This window comes from Bos grunniens, chromosome 23, assembly GCF_055505025.1.
Source record: "Bos grunniens cultivar Pamir isolate PY7600 chromosome 23, Bosgru_T2T1.0, whole genome shotgun sequence".
Taxonomy (NCBI): Eukaryota; Metazoa; Chordata; class Mammalia; order Artiodactyla; family Bovidae; genus Bos; species Bos grunniens.
Genome location: NC_141187.1, coordinates 747,380 through 760,706, shown reverse-complemented (window position 1 = coordinate 760,706; position 13,327 = coordinate 747,380). Strand labels below are relative to the sequence as shown.

Below are 13,327 nucleotides of genomic sequence, written 5' to 3'. Positions count from 1 at the left end.
CCCGTCTTTGCGTATGTCGAGCCTCCTTCCTCATGACCTTTGCCACGGGTGGAGGTCCTCCCGCCAGCTCCCCACAGCCTATATTAATTTTGAAGTATCTATCTTAGTTTTATAGTTACAATGTACCTTGCATATATTATTTTTTGATATTGCTTGGCATGTTAACACTGAAGTAGAATGGTGATTCAGAGTTATAAGTATTAAATGTAAGGAAGCCAGATTTATAAAAATAAATCAACAAAATATAAATGCAGAAATATAACCAAATCTTAATCATACTCCTAATTTAATAATGATGATCCTGTGAAAGTGCTGCACTCAATAAGCCATGAATTAACTTGTAATAAGTATTCATCAGTATGCAACAGATTTGATATACTTGTGTTACTCTGTGTATATATGTATATTTGTATAGTGCATTATCTATCTCTTTATCTTACCTGGCAAGCTATTTCAGTTAGTTTTCCACATTGAAATTTTCATTTTAAAACTTTGAAAATAAGGATTTATTTTCCCTAACAGATTCTTATGTATTGAACACCTATGCAAGAGTTTTTTATCCATGTCTACTGAATCTGTAATTTACTTTATATTTTTACAACAATATAACAATGTTAAATTGTATGTGGATAAAAGTTTTAAAGGATAAAACATCAATTAATAAATGCCATAATCATCTTCAAAGTAAAATGACTCAGTAAGATTCTCTTTCTTAGAGGCAAGAATATTTTCACATTAACCCCAGAAAGAGTATCAGAAATTATTAAATTGGAATGCAGCTTCCTTTCAAAAGCTTGTTTCTCATCAAGTAATGATAAACATAGCAGGAGAATGAGAATACTTAAATTTCTCCTAAGTTTATGGTTAGGACAAGCAGTTGTATACTTATCCATGGAAAATGGCAATTCACCAAGCATTTAGTCATCATCTAATAGGTTTCAAGAACTACAGATATTATGCCAGGTACTATGATAAGTGAGGAAACACAATTGAATGCTATATGTGTTCTGATAAGTACCAGAGAGGATGAGTTGCCAAAGACTTTTATATATGTGTATGTATGTATGTATATATATAATCCTTAAAATGCCTGCTTATGATAGATATTTATTGATGATGTCTTTCCACAGTAAGAGCAGAGGGTTCAGATGCAAATTCTAATAGAAGAGGGAATAACTCTTACATCTGAGGGGTAACTCTAGGCTTACAGGATAAATCTGAGAGTTGCAATTTGTAAATTGACTAAAAGGAAGGCTCAGAAGTACAGAGCACTAAGATGACTTATCAGATTCACGTGGAATTGGAGCCAGGAGAAAAATCCAGATCCCATGTAGATAGCCCAATGTTTTCTTGGTAAATTAAAAGTTAACCAATAGATGTTTACAGGTGAGAGAGACTAGATGTCTGAAGAGGTAGAAAGCATCATGGAGGAAGAATTAAAAAAAAAAAAAAACACATTAAAACAACTACAGGGCAAAAGTACCAAGGACATGCTACACAGTCATTGTAACTGCTCTGTTTTTGTTCTAAGACATTCAGACAATAACTCTTTCCTCATTAACAAGTATCATTCTTTATCTTTGTAGGCAATTCAGGCCCCAGGAAGGTGGGAGTTCGTAAATGAATCTCATGGCTCCCAACAATGTGACTGAATTTGTTCTCTTGGGACTCATGCAGAATCCACACTTGAAGAAAATACTCTTCATTGTCTTTTTGTTCATGTTCCTTTTCACTGTGCTGGCCAACCTGTTCATTATCATCACCATCTCCCTCAGTCCCACACTTTCTGATCCCATGTACTTCTTTCTCACTCACTTGTCCTTCATAGACGGCATCTTCACCTCTGTCACCACCCCCAAAATGATCACTGACTTGCTGCACCAGAGGAGAACCATCTCCTGGGCTGGCTGCCTGCTCAACTCTTTCTGAAGCACTTCCTGGGAGCATCACAGGTCATCGTCCTCACTGTCATGGCCTATGACCACTACGTGGCCATCTGCAAGCCTCCGCACTACATGGCCATCATGCGACAGGGCCTCTGCCAGCTCCTGGTGGTGGTGGCCTGGATTGGGGTGTTTCTGCATGCCACCGTGCAGATGTTATTTACTGTGGACTTGACCTTCTGTGGCCCCAATATCATTAACCACTTCATGTGTGATTTCTTTTCACTGTTGGAAATTGCCTGCAGCAACACTTCTAGGCTGGGAATGGTAGTGGCCACTAACAGTGGCGGCATGTGCTGACTTATGTTTTTAATGCTGCTCATCTCCTACATAGTCATCCTGAGCTCCCTGAAATCCCAAGGTTCTGAAGGATGGTGCAACACCCTCTGTACATGTGGCTCCCACTTTACAGTAGTGGTGCTCTATTTTATCCCTTGTATTTTCACCTATACCTGTCTGGTGATCAGTTACCCTGAAGACAAGTTGGTGAGTGTGTTTTTTGCAATCCTCACTCCCATGTTAAATCCGATCATTTACACAGTGAGAAACACAGAGGTGAAAAATGCTGTGAGGAGTTTGTTGAAGAGGAGAGTAATGTAGCTGTTCATGATGCCAATTAGAGGATGATTTATATGCATTGATAACCTTGAGCCTATTGTAAATTATTATAGAAACTAAAACACTTAGCAGAATATTGACAGAAAAAAAAAGGCTCTGAAACTAATATATGTTGATAATTTAGTATTGGCTAGATACATCTTCAGAGAAGGAAATGGCACCCCACTCCAGTACTCTTGCCTGGAAAATCCCATGGATGGAGGAGCCTGGTAGGTTGCAGTCCATGGGGTTGCTAAAAGTAGGACGCAACTGAGTGACTTCACTTTCACTTTTCACTTTCATGCATTGGAGAAGGAAATGGCAACCCACTCCACTGTTCTTGCCTGGAGATCCCAAGGATGGCAGAGCCCAGTGGGCTGCCATCTATGGGGTCGCACAGAGTTGGACATGACTGAAGCAACTTAGCAGCAGCAGCAGCAACAGCATTTGTTGGTTATTGAATATGGGTAGGCATTTTGGTAATTTTAATGGTTTTTGATAATGTCTCTATGTTTATGACAATGGAAAGAACAACTGTAAACCCTTTAGTTTGATATTTGTAGAGTAAGTTTTCCTCCGGATTCTTACGGTTATTTTTTTCATATTTTTTCATGTATGTTACTTTGATGAAGTTTTTATAGGACCTTGATCTCAGAACTTTTCCTTTTGCTTTAGCCTGTTGTAAATCAAACAAGGAATAGAAATTCTTAGGTAGATACATGGGAAAGGGACAGTTGAGTGAAGGAATAACAACCAGTATTTTTTTCTGCACTATGAATATGCCAAAAGCAAAATGAGTGACACCAACAAAAGGAAGAAAGAATAATTCACAATGTAATTTTCTTCCTAAGAGAAAAAAAAAGCAAACATTTTCAAATTACTCAATTTTGTCTCTTTTCCAAAATGTCTCCATAGCTCACAATTTCCTTAAGTACAGGAGAAATTTTTCCATTCCTCAATACCAAGTTTGAGGAATCATTTGGAACAACAGTAAAAATATTCTACAAATCTCAGAAGAAAGTCACATGATTAGTATGCAATGATATTGCCCTATATGTATGATACATGTATTCATATTTTAAGAACCCCTTTTTTATCTGTCAGGCAATCTTTTCAGTTGATTTATCCACATACTAAACTGATACTAAAGTGATACCAGTATCATTATCCCCATTTTACAGAGAAACAATTTGAAGCCAAGAGAGGTTTACTAATTTATTTGCCTCAGATCTGAGGAACTGTTATACTAGAATAAAGTTACATTACAAACTTCCAGCCTATGGGTAATTCATGTTGATGTATGACAGAAATCAGATTAATATTGTAAAGCAAGAGCCATGTCTCACATATAGCAATGTATTTTAGCAGTAGAAGTTTATTCCTTTATTGAAAGTTGAAGTTATGTCATTTCAGTTTTACAAAAGAACACCATTAGTATGTTAAAGGTAACCTGTAATGGAAAAGGATCTCAAATAGAATCCATTCAGTTCAGTTCAGTAGCTCAGTCGTGTCTGACTCTCTGTGACCCCATGGACTGCAGCACTCCTGGCCTCCCTGTCCATCATCAACTCCCAGAGTTTACTCAAACTCATGTCCAGTGAGTCGGTGATGCCATCCAACCATCTCATCCACTGTCATCCCTTTCTCTTTCAGCCCTCAATCTTTTCCAGCATCAGAGTCTTTTTAAATGAGTCAGCTCTTTGCATCAGTTGGCCTAAGTATTGGAGCTTCAGTATCAGTCCTTCCAGTGAACACCCAAGACTGATTTCCCTTTGGATGGACTAGTTGGATCTCCTTGCAGTCCAAGGGATTCTCAAGAGTCTTCTCCAACACCACAGGTCAAAAGATAAATTCTTCGGTGCTCAGCTTTCTTTATAGTCCAACTCTCACATCCATACATGACCACTGGAAAAATCATAGCCTTGAATAGATCAACCTTTGTTGGCAAAGAAATATCTCTGCTTTTGAATATGCTGTCTAAGTTGGTCATAACTTGCCTTCCAAGGAGTAAGCGTCTTTTAATTTCATGGCTGCAGTCACCATCTGCATTGATTTCGGAGTCCAAAAAAATAAAGACTGACACTGTTTCCACTGTTTCCTCATCAATTTGCCATGAAGTGATGGGGCCGGATGCCACGATCTTAGTTTTCTGAATGTTGAGCTTTAAGCCAACATTTTCACTCTCCTCTTTCACTTTCATCAAGAGGCTCTTTAGCTCTTCTTTACGTTCTGCCATAGGGTGGTGTCATCTGCATATCTGAGGTTATGGATATTTCCCCCAGTAATCTTGATTCCAGCTTCTGCTTCTTCCAGCTCAGCGTTTCTCATGATGTACTCTGCGTATAAGTTAAATAAGCAGGGTGACAATATACAACCTGGATGTACTCGTTTTCCTATTTGGAACAAGTCTGTTACTCCATGTCCAGTTCTAACTGTTGCTTCCTGACCTTCATACAAATTTCTCAAGAGGCATATCAGGTGGTCTGGTATTCCCATCTCTTTCCAGAATTTATTGTGATCCACACAGTCAAAGGCGTTGGCATAGTCAATAAAGCAAAAGTAGATGTTTTTCTGGAACTCTCTTGGTTTTTCGATGATCCAGTGGATGTTGGCAATTTGATCTCTGGTTCCACTGCCTTTTCTAAATTCAGCTTGAACATCTGGAAATTCATGGTTCACATATTGCTGAAGCCTGCTTAGAGAATTTTGAGCATTACTTTGCTAGTGTGTGAGATGAGTGCAATTGTGCATTAGTTCGAGCATTCTTTGGCATTGCCTTTCTTTGGGATTGGAAGGAAAACTGACCTTTTCCAGTCCTGTGGCCACTGCTGAGTTTTCCAAAATGCTGGCATGTTGAGTGCAGCACTTTGACAGCATCATCTTTTAGGAATTGAAGTAGCTCAACTGGAATTCCGACACCTCCACTAGCTTTGTTCATAGTGATGCTTCCTAACGCCCACTTGACTTCACGTTCCAGGATGTCTGGCTTTAGGTGAGTGATCACACCCTCATGATTATCTGGGTCGTGAAGATCTTTTTTTGTACAGTTCTTCTGTATATTCTTGCCACCTCCTCTTAATATCTTCTGCTTCTGTTAATCCCATAATATTTCTGTCCTTTTTGAGCCCATTTTTGCATGAAATGTTCCCTTGGTATCTCTAAGTTTTGGAAGAGATCTCTAGTCTTTCCCATTCTACTATTTTCCTCTATTTCTTTGCACTGATCTCTGAGGAAGGCTTTCTTATCTCTCCTTGTTATTCTTTGGAACTCTGCATTCAAATGGGTATATCTTTCCTTTTCTCCTTTGCTTTTCATTTCTCTTCTTTTCACAGCTATTTTTTAAGGCCTCTTCAGACAGCCATTTTGCTTTTTTTGCATTTCTTTTTATTTGGGATGGTCTTGATCCCTGTCTCCTGTATAATGTCGTGAACCTCCATCCGTAGTTCATCAGGCACTCTGTCTATCAGATATAGTCCCTTAAATCTATCTCTCACTTCCACTGTGTAATCACAAGGGATTTGATTTAGATCATACCTGAATGGTCTAGTGGTTTTCCCTACTTTATTCCATTTAAGTCTGAATTTGGCAATAAAGAGTTCATGATCTCCTCATGAGCCACAGTAGAATATATGTACACACACACACACACACACACACACACACACACACAATCAAATCACTTTGCTCTGCATCTGAACACTAACAATGTGTTGCAAATTAACTAATTTCCAATAAAAGAAAATTTAAAAAATACTTTAAAAAAACTAACAAATCTTAGTAAGATGGATTTCTTTTTGGGGGGAAAACAAAGTCCACTTTGGATTATTATTATTTTTTTTTAATAAGTGAAACAATTACCAGTGTTGGTCTTCATAAAAGTCAGGTGGCTAAGGTAAACTTTAAGAAAGTGGGAGAAACCCATAATGTTTCTGAAAAGTCATTCTACATTATTAATAAGTAAGTGTTATTCACTCAGTCATGTCCCATTCTTTGCAACCCCATGGAGTGTATCCCACCAGGTTCCTTTGTCTTTGGAATTCTCTAGGCAAGAATACTAGCATGTGTAGTCATTGTTTTCTCCAGGGGATCTTCCTGGCTCAGGGATTGAACCCAGGTCTCTTGAATATCAGGCAGATTCTTTACCATCTGAGCCAAGTGGACCATAAAGAAGGCTGAGTGTGAAAGAATTGATGCTTTCAATTTTTGGTGCTGGATAACCAGCAAATTTGGAAAACTCAGCAGTGGCCACAGGACTGGAAAAGGTCAGTTTTCATTCCAATCCCAAAGAAAGGCAATGCCAAAGAATGCTCAAACTACTGCACAATTGGACTCATCTCACATGATAGTAAAGTAATGCTCAAAATTATCCAAGTCAGGCTTCAGCAATGCATGAACCATAAACTTCCAGATGTTCAAGCTGGTTTTAGAAAAGGCAGAGGAACCAGAGACCAAATTGCCAACATCTGCTGGATCATCAAAAAACCAAGAGAGCTTCAGAAAAACATCTATTTCTGCTCTATTGACTATACCAAAGCCTTTGACTGTGTGAAACACAATAAACTATGGAAAATTCTGAAAGAGATGGGAATACCAGACCACCTGACCTACCTCTTGAGAAACCTATATGCAGGTCAGGAAACAACAGTTAGAACTGGACATGGAATAACAAACTGGTTCCAAATAGAAAAAGGAGTATGCCAAGGCTGTATATTGTCACCCTGCTTATTTAACTTACATGCAGGGTACATCATGAGAAACGCTGGGCTGGAAGAATCAGAAGCTGGAATCAAGATTGCTGGGTGAAATATCAATAACCTCAGATATGCAGATGACAACACCCTTATGGCAGAAAGTGAAGAGGAACTAAAAAGCCTTTTGATGAAGGTAAAAGAGGAGAGTGAAAAAGTTGGCTTCAAGCTCAACATTCAGAAAACGAAGATCATGGCATCTGGTCCCATCACTTCATGGGAAATAGATGGGGTAACAATGGAAGCAGTGTCAGACTTTATTTTATTTTTTTTGGGGGGGGGGGGTGCTCCAGAATCACTGCAGATGGTGACTGAAGCCTTGAAATTAAAAGACACTTACTCCTTGGAAGGAAAGTTATGACCAATCTAGATAGCATATTGAAAAGCAGAGATATTACTTTACCAACAAAGGTCTGTCTAGTCAAGGCTATGGTTTTTCCAGTGGTCATGTATGGATATGAGAGTTGGGCTGTAAAGAAAGCTGAGCACCAAAGAATTGATGCTTTTGAACTGTGTTGTTGGAGAGGACTCTTGAGAGTCCCTTGGACTGCAAGGAGATCCAACCAGTCCATTCTGAAGGAGATCAGCCCTGGCATTTCTTTGGAAGGAATGATGCTAAAGCTGAAACTCCAGTACTTTGGCCACCTCATGCGAAGAGTTGACTCATTGGAAAAGACTCTGATGCTGGGCGGGGGGGGGGGGGGGGGGGGAGGGGGTGATTGGAGGCAGGAGAAGAAGGGGACGACAGAGGATGAGATGGCTGGATGGCATCACTGACTCGATGGACATGAGTCTGAGTGAACTCCAGGAGTTGATGATGGACAAGGAGGCCTGGCATGCTACGATTCATGGGGTCTCAAAGAGTCAGACACGACTGTGTGATTGAGCTGAACTGAACTGAACTCAACACTCTTGAGATCCCCTTGGACAGCAAGAAGAGCAAACAAGTCAATGCTAAAGGAAATCGACCCTGAATATTCATTGAAAGGACTGATCCTGAAGCTGAAGCTCCAGTACTTTTGCCATTTGATATGAAGAGTCAATTCATTGGAAAAGACATTGATGCGGGGGAAGATTGAGGGTAGGAAGAAAAAGGTGTGACAGAGAATAATGTGGTTGGATGGCATGGTTGGCTCAATGGACATGAGTTTGATCAAACTCCAGGAGATAGTGAAGGACAGGGAAGCCTGGCATACTTCAGTCCATGGGGTCACAGAGTCGGACATGACTTAGTGACTGAGAAAACCACAACTCTTTTAATAATGTTCATGGGGTTCTCAAGCAAGGATACTGAAGTTCTTTGCCATCCCTTTTCAGTGGACCACGTTTGTCAGAACTCTCCACCATGACCTGTCCATCTTTGATAGTCCTGCATGGCATGGCTCATAGCTTCACTGAGTTGCACAAGCCTGTGATCTATGTGATCATTTTGTTAACGTTCTGTGACTGTGGTTTTCATTCTGGAGGCTGTGAAATTATAGTTATTACTTCTTCTGTCTGCCCTCTGATGGATGAGTATAAGAGGATTGTGCAGGCTTCCTTAAGGGAGGGATTGGCTGTGGGGAAAACTTGATCTTGCTCTGGTGGGCAGGACCGTGCTCAGTAAGTCTTTAAATAACTGACTGTTGGTGAATGGGGTTGAAGCTCCAATACTTTGGCCACCTGGGGTGAAAAGCCAACTCATTGGAAAAGACCCTGACACTGGGATATATTGAAGGCAAGAGGAGAATGGGGCAGCGGAGGATGAGGTGGTTAGATAGCATTACTGACTCCATGAGTTTGAGCAAACTCCAGGAGATAGTGAAGGACAGGGAGGCCTGGCTTTTTGCAGTCCATGGGGTCACAAAAAACCAGATACTAGTTAGTGACTGAATAAAAACAACAGCAAACCTTTTTATAGTTTCAAACTCTTTCTTTTCAGTTGAGTCAAAAGAAGTATTGCATATCTTTTTACAATAACATAGTTCTCAGGCAGAGCACTAAATAAGCTTCAGTCAACTCCTCCCACACAAATAACCAACAAAGACCTACTGTACAGCAAAGGGAACACTGGTCAATGTAAGGTAACAACCTAAATGGATAAAGAATCTGAAAAAATAATAGATACATGTATATGTATAATTGAATCACTTTGCTGAACACCTGGAACTTTTACAATATTATTGATCAACTGTTCTCCAAAATGGGTTTCCAAAGTGGCTCAGTGTAAAGAATCTGCCTGCCAATGTGGGAGATACAGGTTCTATCCTTGAGTTGAGAAGATCCCCTGGAATAGGAAATGGCAACTCGCTCCAGGATTCTTGCCTGAAGAATCCCAAGGACAGAGGAACCTGCTGGGCTACAGTCCATGGGGTTGCAAAGAGACAAACATGATTGAGCAACTGAGCATAATAGCAGTAGGATTTCCTGGTATAGCTCCAAGAACTCCACTTTTGAATAATTCTTTACACAAAAACCTTCACTGATTTAGACCTAACTACACTCTCTTCTTTTTATGCTACTCTAGGGTTTGAGGAGCTAGACTAGAGACGTGTAGGGATTCAAAAACAATCTCTCTAACCAGACCGTAACTATTTAAATAGAGGCTGGATGACCACTCAATGGATTATTCTGAATGGATTTCAATCTTTTATGAGCTTTAGGAGTGATGATTTTGTCCATACATGCTAATTCTCTGATCTGACTCTACTTTTCATTCCAGAGTTGAAAGACAAGTTCAAGATATTTTAAAGATGGCACTTCAGCAAAATCCTTATCACATGGAGTTCTTTCAGATCAGATCAGACCAGTTCAGATCAGTCACTCAGTCGTGTCTGACTCTTTGCCACCCCATGAATCACAGCAGGCCAGGCCTCCCTGTCCATCAGCAACCCCCGAAGTTCACTGAGACTCACGTCCATCGAGTCAGTGATGTCATCCAGCCATCTGTCGTCCACTTCTCCTCTTGTCCCCAATCCCTCCCAGCATCAGAGTCTTTTCCAATGAGTCAACTCTTCGCATGAGGTGGCCAAAGTACTGGAGTTTCAGCTTTAGCATCATTCCTTCCAAAGAAATGCCAGGGCTGATCTCCTTCAGAATGGACTGGTTGGATCTCCTTGCAGTCCAAGGGACTCTCAAGAGTCTTCTCCAACACCACAGTTCAAAAGCATCAATTCTTTGGCTCTCAGCCTTCTTCACAGTTCAACTCTCATATCCATACATGACCACAGGAAAAACCATAGCCTTGACTAGACGGACTTTTGTTGGCAAAGTAATGTCTCTGCTTTTCAATATGCTATCTAGGTTGGTCATAACTTTCCTTCCAAGGAGTAAGTGTCTTTAAATTTCATGGCTGCAGTCACCATCTGCAGTGATTTTGGAGCCCAGAAAAATAAAGTCTGACACTGTTTCCACTGTTTCCCCATGTATTTCCCATGAAGTGATGGGACCGGATGCCATGATCTTCAGTTTTCTTAATGTTGAGCTTTAAGCCATATTTTTCACTCTCCACTTTCACTTTCTTCAAGAGGCTTTTTAGTTCCTCTTCACTTTCTGCCATAAGGGTGTTGTCATCTGCATATCTGAGGTTATTGATATTCCTCTTGGCAATCTTGATTCCAGCTTGTGCTTCTTCCAGTCCAGCGTTTCTCATGATGTACCCTGCATACAAGTTAAATAAACAGGGTGACAATATACAGCCTTGACGTACTCCTTTTCCTATTTGGCACCAGTCTGTTGTTCCATGTCCAGTTCTAACTGTTGCTTCCTGACCTGCATACAAATTTCTCAAGAGGAAGGTCAGGTGGTCTGGAATTCCCATCTCTTTCAGAATTTTCCACAGTTCTTTAGATAGTTTCAAATCCTCCTTCAGGCTTTTATACCTGCTATCACAAATATTATTATAGCACTGTAATATTGGAGTGTCCTTTCAAACTAGGTTTTGTCAGTTATTTGTTATCAATTTTGTACCTATAGTTATTTTTTATATAATTTCTGTGACTTCTTTTTTTCTTCTTCTCTGTTTCTTTCTCTTCTTCTTCTATATAACATTGTATATCTGAAAAATATCAATTTTGTACCTGTATTTTCTTTATAATTTTTGTGACATTGTTTGTTTTTGTTTGTCTGTTTTCTCTCTTTATTTTTCTTCTTCTTTTTTTTTTTAACATTGTATTTTTGAAATTCCAAACTCTACTCTAGATTTTTAATTTTTGCTTTTTGGTATTAGTTATCAATTTTGTACCTGTACTTTCTTTACAATTTTCGCGACCTTGTTTGATTTTGTTTGTTCATTTTTTCTCTCTTTCTTTTCCTTCTTCTTTTCTTTAACATCGTATTTTTGAAATTCCAAACTCTACTCTGGATTTTTAATTTTTGCTTTTATGTATTTGTTACCAATTTTGTACCTTTAAGAACCCAATCTTCAGGACCCATTTTTCACTAGGGAGCAAGAATACTGGCTTGACTGCTCTCTCTCCCTTTAGACTCTCCTTTTTCTCCACCAGGTCGCCTGTGTCTCCTCCCTAACCCCTCTACTCTACCCAACTCTGTGAATTTCTGTGTGCTCCAGACGGTGGAGAACACTTAGGGAACTGATTACTGGCTGGATCTGTCTCCCTCCTTTTCATTCCCCCCTTTTATCCTTCTGGCCACCTCTGTCACCTTCCTCCTCCTTCTCTTCTCTGTATAACTCCGTGAACATCTCTGAGTGGTCCAGTTGTGGAGTGCACATAAAGAAGTGACTACTGGCTAGCCCACTCGCTCCATTATTGATTCACCTCATCTCATTTGGGTCACCTCTAACTCCCTCCTCCCTCTTCTCTTCTCCATGTAACCCTGTGAACCTCTCTGAGTGACCCTCATCGTAGAGAAACTTTTCATCTTTAATGTAGATGTTTTATCAATGGTGCTGTATAGAAGGAGAAGTTTTGAAACTACTGTAAAAATAAGACTGATAACCGGAAGCAGGAGACTTAAGTCCAAACCCTGACTCCAGGGAACTCCTGACTCCAAGGAACATTAATTGACAGGAGCTCATCAAATGCCTCCATAGCGACACTGAAACCAAGCACCACACAAGGGCCAATAAGTTCCAGGGCAAGACATACCAAGCAAATTCTCTAGCAACAAAGGAACACAGCCCTGAGCTTCAAGATACAGGCTGCCCAAAGTCACCCGAAAACTATAGACATCTCATAACTCACTACTGGACATTTCACTGCACTCCAGAGAGAATAAATACAGCTCCACCCACCAGAACACCGACACAAGCTTCCCTAACCAGGAAACCTTGACAAGCCACCTGTACAAACCCACACACAGCGAGGAAACGCCACAATAAAGAGAACTCCACAAACTGCCAGAATACATAAAGGACACCCCAAACTCAGCAATTTAAACAAGATGAAGAGACAGAGGAATACTCAGCAGATAAAGGAACAGGATAAATGCCCACCAAACCAAAAAAAGGAGGAAGAGATAGGGAATCTACCTGATAAAGAATTCCGAATAATGATAGTGAAATTGATCCAAAATCTTGAAACTAAAATGGAATCACAGATAAATAGCCTGGAGATAAGGATTGAGAAGATGCAAGAAAGGTTTAACAAGGACCTAGAAAAAATAAAAAAGAGTCAATATATAATGAATAATGCAATAAATGAAATTAAAAACACTCTGGAGGCAACAAATAGTAGAATAACAGAGGTAGAAGATAGGATTAGTGAATTAGAAGATAGAATGGCAGAAATAAATGAATCAGAGAGGATAAAAGAAAAACGAATTAAAAGAAATGAGGACAGTCTCAGAGACCTCCAGGACAATATTAAACACTACAACATTCGAATAATAGGGGTTCCAGAAGAAGAAGACAAAAAGAAAGACCATGAGAAAATACTTGAGGAGATAATAGTGGAAAACTTCCCTAAAATGGGGAAGGAAATAATCACCCAAGTCCAAGAAACCCAGAGAGTCCCAAACAGGATAAACCCAAGGAGAAACACCCCAAGACACATATTAATCAAATTAACAAAGATCAAACACAAAGAACAAATATTAAAA

The 13,327-nt window shown here is 39.8% G+C and overlaps 1 pseudogene; it reads left to right on the top strand.

The window, feature by feature from the left end:
* The first annotated feature begins 1,620 nt into the window (after positions 1-1,620).
* LOC147346462 (olfactory receptor 4C3D-like) lies at positions 1,621-2,543 on the top strand (annotated as a pseudogene).
* Positions 2,544-13,327: the final 10,784 nt, after the last annotated feature.